The 7,542-nt window shown below is 33.2% G+C and overlaps 1 pseudogene; it reads right to left on the bottom strand.

Moving 5' to 3' along the window:
• Positions 1 to 6,337: 6,337 nt before the first annotated feature.
• On the bottom strand, positions 6,338 to 7,062 carry LOC120281175 (annotated as a pseudogene).
• Positions 7,063 to 7,542: the final 480 nt, after the last annotated feature.

Here is a 7,542-nt window from a genome sequence, read left to right as displayed (position 1 = left end):
TATACATTTATGCATGAAACCCAAGCTTTTTGCATGCCTAGTGAATGCAAATATATTTATAGCATGTGTGTTTAGCCTTGCTATTTTCGGCTTCTTGTGCATGCCTTTCAAAGACGGGCCCTTTTAGCTACCTGTAAAACTACTAGCACCCTTTTGAGTTTATTTTTTTCTAAGATGCTAGTTATATTGTTTTGGCATGTTTAAACTACTCTAGTTAGAGCTTAGTTTGTGTGCAAATAAATATAGCTATTGATGCTTTCCCTTGTTACTCCCTTGAAGTTATAAGTTCTGACTTGTTGTTAGAAAAGCTCATACTTTGTTTGTAGAGTTGATATTTAGGCTAGCTCCTCTTTAGCCTTATGCATGAACTCTTCCTTGCTTAAGTACTCTTATCTTTTTGGTTGGTTCTCCCCTTGGATTATAGAACCATCTTGAGAGATAATCTTGGATTTCAATTGGAATTAGGAAATCATCAAGTAAGTAATCCCTTGAACTCTTGTATTTAAAGTTTTGTTGTTTTGATTTATTTTTATAAAAATTTATGAAATTTATTTATGATTATTCTTTGAAATTTATTTTTGAGAATGTCATCATAGTTTATGACTTATGTTTTTAGATAAATAATTCCTAGACTTAGTTGGAACCATGGTGTTATTACCTTGCCAATATTTATATATGTTTATTTTCCTTTATCAATCAAATTTGTATACTAATATTTTTGCCAACCATGCTTGCTTCTTTTAAGCCTTTGTTAAGTATGGTTTATGAATTGTTATTGTTATTTTTATCTTTCCATCCAATCACGCAACATGGTGATTTTGAAATGCTATCATAGTTATTCATACAGGTTTGCAAAGGTGGTATATTCCGGATATTTATTCATCATTATTATTATTATTATTATTATTATTATTTTCTTCATGAGTTGTTTGTTTTAGTGGAAACTTACTATTTCTTATTTCTTAATGTGGGAATCCGGCCAAAGTTGGAAGATTGGCATTCTTTTATATTTATTTATTTATTTAATTGCTTTTTTGTTATTATACAAATCTTTGGCAAAATATTTGTGAATATTTTGTATTTTGGTTATAAAATTTTGTCTGAATGTTTTGGTATCCAGATGAGCGATATGCAACCCTGTCAGTGGGGGGTTAAACCTTGACCTTGTCGACAAAAAATTTTAAAAAAATGAGACTGCAGTTTCGCACCTTGTGCGTTCGGTAAAATAATCAACGACCATCTGATATCCAATCTCGGGTCATCGAGGATTAATAAATGACCTCTGTTATTCTAGCTAGGGTGACTGAGGGTAAACAAATGACATCTGACATCTTTAGTGAATTTAAAGACATACTCGGAAATCTGTTACATTCTGCTTCGACTTTTGATTTTGATTACACTATTTTGTGCTATTGATTTTTGTGCAAGTTTTGGATTTGAACTTCTGCTTTCAGTTTATTTTTGGATTACTTACTGGGCTAGTGAGCTCATGGATTTGTTTTAAATCCTTTTCATATCAGGAGCAGTAGATCTAGGGATCTTAGAAAGCTTCCAGTATATGCTTCTTTTGGAGTTGTGTTTTACGTCTTTTTATCAGTTATATGGTTATTTAAGGTGTACTTGTATTTTTTATTCCTGCGAATTTATCTTCTATCTCCACTTTGTGTTAGGTTTTGAGGCCTAGCAGGTTCACTGGGTTCCGGCCCTGTAGGTTTGCAGCCATTTGTCCATGCATTGGGTCCAGCCAATTGGAGTTCGGGGCGTGACAGTTGGCATTGAGTAATTTTATTTGAGCCTTTTCACGTCCAAATTAAGCTGGGGGATGGCTCCGTTGCATATGTTAAATAGTTTAAATGATTATTATTCAGTTGATAAATTAATTTATTTCTTATAAATAGCATTCCTTCCCTAGTGTTAACCCTTTAGGAAGATAAAATAGAATGTAAGAATATTACATCTGATATATTAAATGAATATAACATATATAACAATAAAAATATAGATTTGAATAATTATCTTAAAATATTTATAAAATAAATTAAACAGCATCATTAACATTAGCATTAACATCAGTAACAACACTATCACTTCTCTTCCAACACTGATGTTTCCAACACTTACACTCACCAACTCCCCTGCGCAAGCTCAGCCCTCTCTCCATCTCCTCCTCCTCCCTCCTAACAATACTCCCCGCCGGGGTTATCGTCCTCCTTTCAGGCCGGCTTCTCAACCACAACTCCCTCATCCTCCTCTTCACCTCACAAATCCTCTCCTCATGCAATCCATCACAAAACCCACATTTCATCTCACCTTCGCCACCACCCTTTCGTCCTCTTCTAGCCCTCTCCACCACCACCGCAAACCTCACGGCCTCCTCCACCGTCTCCGGCCCTCTCATCGCCACCACCTCCCTAATCTCTTCTCTCAATCCATCCACAAATATTCCCTTCAATACCTTCTCCGGCATTTCATGCTCCGGCCACTTCTTCACCATCCATTGCATCCTCAAACTAAACCCATTAACACTCTCCTTCTCCCCTTGCCGGATTTCCATTAGTTCTGCTCTAAACTCATCAAATGACTCCTCCGGACGGTATGCTTCCAAGAAAGAAGATTTTATCTCTTCCCAAGAGATAAAAGGGTTGGGTTCAATGTTGAGTTCGTACCAGAGAGAGGCCTCACCTTCAAGAGTCACCGGAAATATTCTGGTCATCATGTCAAGCGTTGTAGCGTTGTTGGCTCGGCAAACACGTTGGAAACAGCTGAGATGAGTCACGGCGCACTCTTCTTCAAAGCCATGGAACACTGGGAGTGGAGCCACGTTGATGTAGGGTTGGACACACAGCGGTGGTGGTGGTGGCTCCGGACAAGTTGGAGAAGGAGGCTATGTTATCGTCTTCGATATCGGTTTCAAATGCATTATGCTGAGAATGATGATGATTAGTGTGGTGTTTGGAATTGGAGGTGGAGAGTGAGATGTTGTCTTCTTGTTGGGAAGTGGAGGAGAGGGAGGGTGGTGGGGAAGGGTGGCGGCGACGACGACGGCGAGTGGTGGCCGGAGGAGGGGATGAGGAGTGGGAGAGTTTGCCGGAAGTGAGTCTCATTATTTCAGGAGAAGTAGGGTGTGGTTTGATGTTTATTTGAGAGGGAGAGGCTTTTGAAGGTGTGTTCAGAGGTTGGTTGTTTTAACGGTCCGGAGATTTGAATTGGCGCCAAATTGCTCGCGTCTCTTGGATGGAATCACTTTCTAACGGTTTTAGTTATGTAAAAAGACTATAAAAATATTGTTTATATATATAATCAAAAGATTTGGTTTTATTATTTTTTTTTCCTTATATTGTTTTTATATTTTTTTATATATATGTTCGGATAAACTCTTTATTTTATTTTTGAAAATTTTTAACTAAACGTTGGCCGTATTAATTTTTTTTTTTTTGGCGATAGGTAATAAGTGTCCCCATTTAAAGATTTATCAAGATTCAGACAAGTACAAAAATACACAAGTTACGGTGATTTATCGATCGTTTAGGAACTAATAACTAAGCTTGACGTTACATAGAGCAATGAAAGTTCGTTAAGTGCACGGTTAGAAAATTTACAAGAATTATACTGAACTGATAAATTCCACTACCATGTAACTCTGGAAAAATAAAGATACTTCTCCCATAGAATATATATATATCCGAACCATTTAAACATTATTGTGAATAGCAATTGCCCAAAAATAGTCCATAAATAGTAAACGTGAATTGAACGTGACATGAGCTACCAAGTACTTGTAGCACCAGACCAGACTAAAGGCCTTGTATGGATTGGGTTTTGGAAAACTCAGAATTGTTTTTTTATAAATTAAACACTTCAGAGTTCCAAAAATGTTGTTTGTATTGGTTTTTCTGAAAAAACAAAAACTGTAAAAAAAAAGCTGAAAAACAGCTTTTTTTCAAAAGCTGGTCATGACCAGCTTATGAAGAAAGCTGTTTTTTAGCTTTTTGTTACAGGTTCTATTTCTACATAAAAGCTAATCCAAACAGAAAATACAAAAAGTGCTTAACTTACTCTGGAGAACCACTTTTTTCCAAAAGCATTTTTACTAAACTGAAAAAAAGCACTTATTGATAAGTCAATCCAAACAAGTCCTAATTAAGTACGTGTTGACATTGACTGCATTAACTGACCCTGGCTTTGCAGCATGCGTATATGATGTGGTGAGCGTTATTATTTGTTTTACCTTATTTTAGTGAAAACATGTTGATTTGAGTTCATGAAGTAAATGAATTTGTTTGTTTTGTTCTCTTTTACTAATGTAGACTCATAATAATCTAATTTGTTTGACACATCAGCTATGACACTAACTCATCAGAAAATGGCGAAATGAATAAATTTATCTGATTCAATGAGAAGAATAATTTTTTTTTAATTGAAGTATTATAATAAGTTTTTTCAGAGGGCACAAAATGGCAAGAGTGGGATGTGGAAAACTTTTGTATCTTTTAGAAAATATATATATACATATAATTAAATTTCATGTGTTCTCATTGTAAAAGCAAAGTGAGTATATATATTTATGTTATGAAACATAATATAGTGGATGCCTATTAACATATAACTCTTATCTCATTAAACAACTAAAAACTTTTTATTTCCTCACAAGGATCTTAAAACCATTCATTACTCGATCTTAATATGTAATCTTTCATTCATTGGGCTTAATTAGTCTATAAAAAGAAGTTCTGTGAGTTTATACATGATATATAAAATTAAGAAGATGAATAAAAAAAATTTTGCAATCTTTATACTCTCTCTAGATTATTATTGTGTTTGTTTTCTTTCTCAATTTTATAACAATATAGTATTAATATCAATATAAATTAAATAGAGACTAATTATCAATCACTAATAAGAGTGTGTACTCTTCTTTTTCAATATATATAGTAGTGATTTATCTACTTTTCTTTAAAAAAAAAGTGTGTACTTTTAAATTTTATAAATTTTTAAAAATGAATGCTTAATTAGCCGCATTATGAGTAGAGCAGTCAAAACGGGTTGGCGGGGCGGGCCGGCAAAATGCCAACCCGACACGACCCGTTTTGGGTTGTGGGTTGGGCGGGCCGGCCCGCCAAAAAATCAAAATAATTAATTTATTTTATTTTTATAAATGTTGTAATATATGAAACATTGAAACATTCATTATAAATTCATAAAAAAAACTAAATTAAAAATTAAAACATGCAATAATTAACAAAATAAAAACATCCATTATAATATTCAAAACCTAACAAAATCAACAATAATTACAAAATCTCTAAATAAAAACACTATTATAAATTTACAATCAACAAAATTTAAAAAACAACAACAAACCACAAGATAAAACATTTATTACTAATTATAACATTCATCCATTACAATCAGCGAAAAATTTAACAAAATTAATAAAGCGCAAAAATAAAAAGCATCATTACAGATCATAATATTCATCAAAAATCAACAAGTCATTAAAATGTTTTGTTATCTCCATATTTCTTTTAAAACATAATTAAATGCATATTAAACTTCATTAAAATTATTTATTTATTTTTTAATTTAAATCCTTCATAATATGTCAATATCGATATATGAGATATATATATATTATATAAAATACATTATATATATATTAGAGGCGGGCATGCGGGCCTGACCCGCCCCTAACCAGCTGGCCTCGCCCAATCCACTGGCCCGCTGGGTTGGCCCGTTTAGACCCGCCTCCAGGGGGCCTATAAAATCTCAACCCAACCCGGCCGATTTTTATTGGCGGGCGGGGCATTTGCCGTGGCCAGCCTGAATCAATACTCTAATTATGAGGTCCATCTATCGAAAGTATATATGAAGTAAAAAGTGTAGATATGCTCGACTTTCCACCAATTTTTATTATCATAAAAATTATATTAAATGGCTCAATATATGTGTGTGCGTGTCTATATAAGAATTTATAATTTTACATGTGTATATAATTGAAAACCATTAATTATTTATTTTAAAATTTATTTATTTTAACAAAAAAATTTTAATTAGCAAAGTTCATAGGTCCATTTATGATTTATCCCGATGTAGTGATAGTTATAGATGATTGATTTTCCCCTTATTTTTATCTATTTTTAAAATAATAATGAATAATTCACTTAATTTAAAAGAAAATATCTAGAAACCAATTTACAAAAATATAATAGGTTCATAATTTTACATCCCAATATACTTGAAAAGTTTGTATTATTTAGTTTATAATTTTACGATTTTTCCTTAAAACTTATCAAGCACTTATCAAAATTTTAAAATTACAATAACGCAAATATCTATTCATTATTTTAAAGAAATACTCAAACATAACATGAAAATATATATAACATAACATCAAATTTCCCCTTTCACATTATAGAGCAACCAGAGGTGTTGTCATCACTAAACATATTTCCTGCCCTCTCTCAATAACACTAGAATTATAAGCCGAACTCTGATGATAAACATGCATGTTTGAATCATCATAACCATGTTTATAGTAGTTATAAGATGATGATGGAGCCGATGAATGAGAATTATAAGATTGGGCAGTAACATTCAACGCCGGATGATGTTGAGGATAGTATTGATTATAGGCATTGTACTCAGTAGTATTGTGAGTATACGGCCACAAAAACCGCTCGTCTACCAGTCTTCCCTCACAGTCTTGAGAACTTTCTTTTGCTCTACATAACCGGTTACAGTAACTTTTTGCATGGACATGTTTATATCTACATCGTCCACTCCTGAATAAATCAAATACATAATTTTGTTATCAACTTTAGTTCACATATGCCATATGATTATCTAAAAAGATTAATATGTAATGCTATATTTGAAATGCGCATACCTTTTAATTTTTGTAATGCACGTCTTATCTTGCTCTCACAACCTTCACAATCCATGTGCACACATCTCTACAATCTATTAATAATACAAGAAAAAGAACTTGATCAGATCTAACCATCTAAACAATATATATATGAAAAATATAAGAATGTACATATAGACTGAACTCACCGTCATGTTTAGCTCTCTTAATTTAAGGCTTTAAGCTACAATGGTTTCTTTTAGATAACAAAGGGATGAATGCCAAAGTCTTGTGGCTTTCTACTCTTTATATAGGATTGTGATAATGATTAAATAGTGAGGAAAATTAGCATCATGGGATGTAGGATGTCAATGCTAAAACTAGTATTATTTTGCACCGACTTTGCTATTGTTTTCCATTTAAGAATAGATTAGACCAATGGGTTACTGCCACGCAACCGTACCGATTTCTTACAACTGCATAGAAGTATGGGAAGTGATGGCGCAAGTCAGGGCAATGCATGGGGGTTCACAGGTGGGAGTTGGTGTTATTAAATGTTTTGTTTTAAGAATGGTTGTAGGATTAAAAACTATGCGTGGATTAGAATCTGACCGTTTGTTTCTTGATGGAATGCATCTAATTTTTTGATCCAAGGGTGAAAAGAGGGCTCGCATGGATTGGTATATATATGAGTA

The sequence above is a fragment of the Dioscorea cayenensis genome, chromosome 17, assembly GCF_009730915.1.
Source record: "Dioscorea cayenensis subsp. rotundata cultivar TDr96_F1 chromosome 17, TDr96_F1_v2_PseudoChromosome.rev07_lg8_w22 25.fasta, whole genome shotgun sequence".
Classification (NCBI taxonomy): Eukaryota; Viridiplantae; Streptophyta; class Magnoliopsida; order Dioscoreales; family Dioscoreaceae; genus Dioscorea; species Dioscorea cayenensis.
The sequence above is the reverse complement of the archived record's forward strand: the minus strand, read 5'-3'. Positions and strand labels throughout refer to the sequence as shown.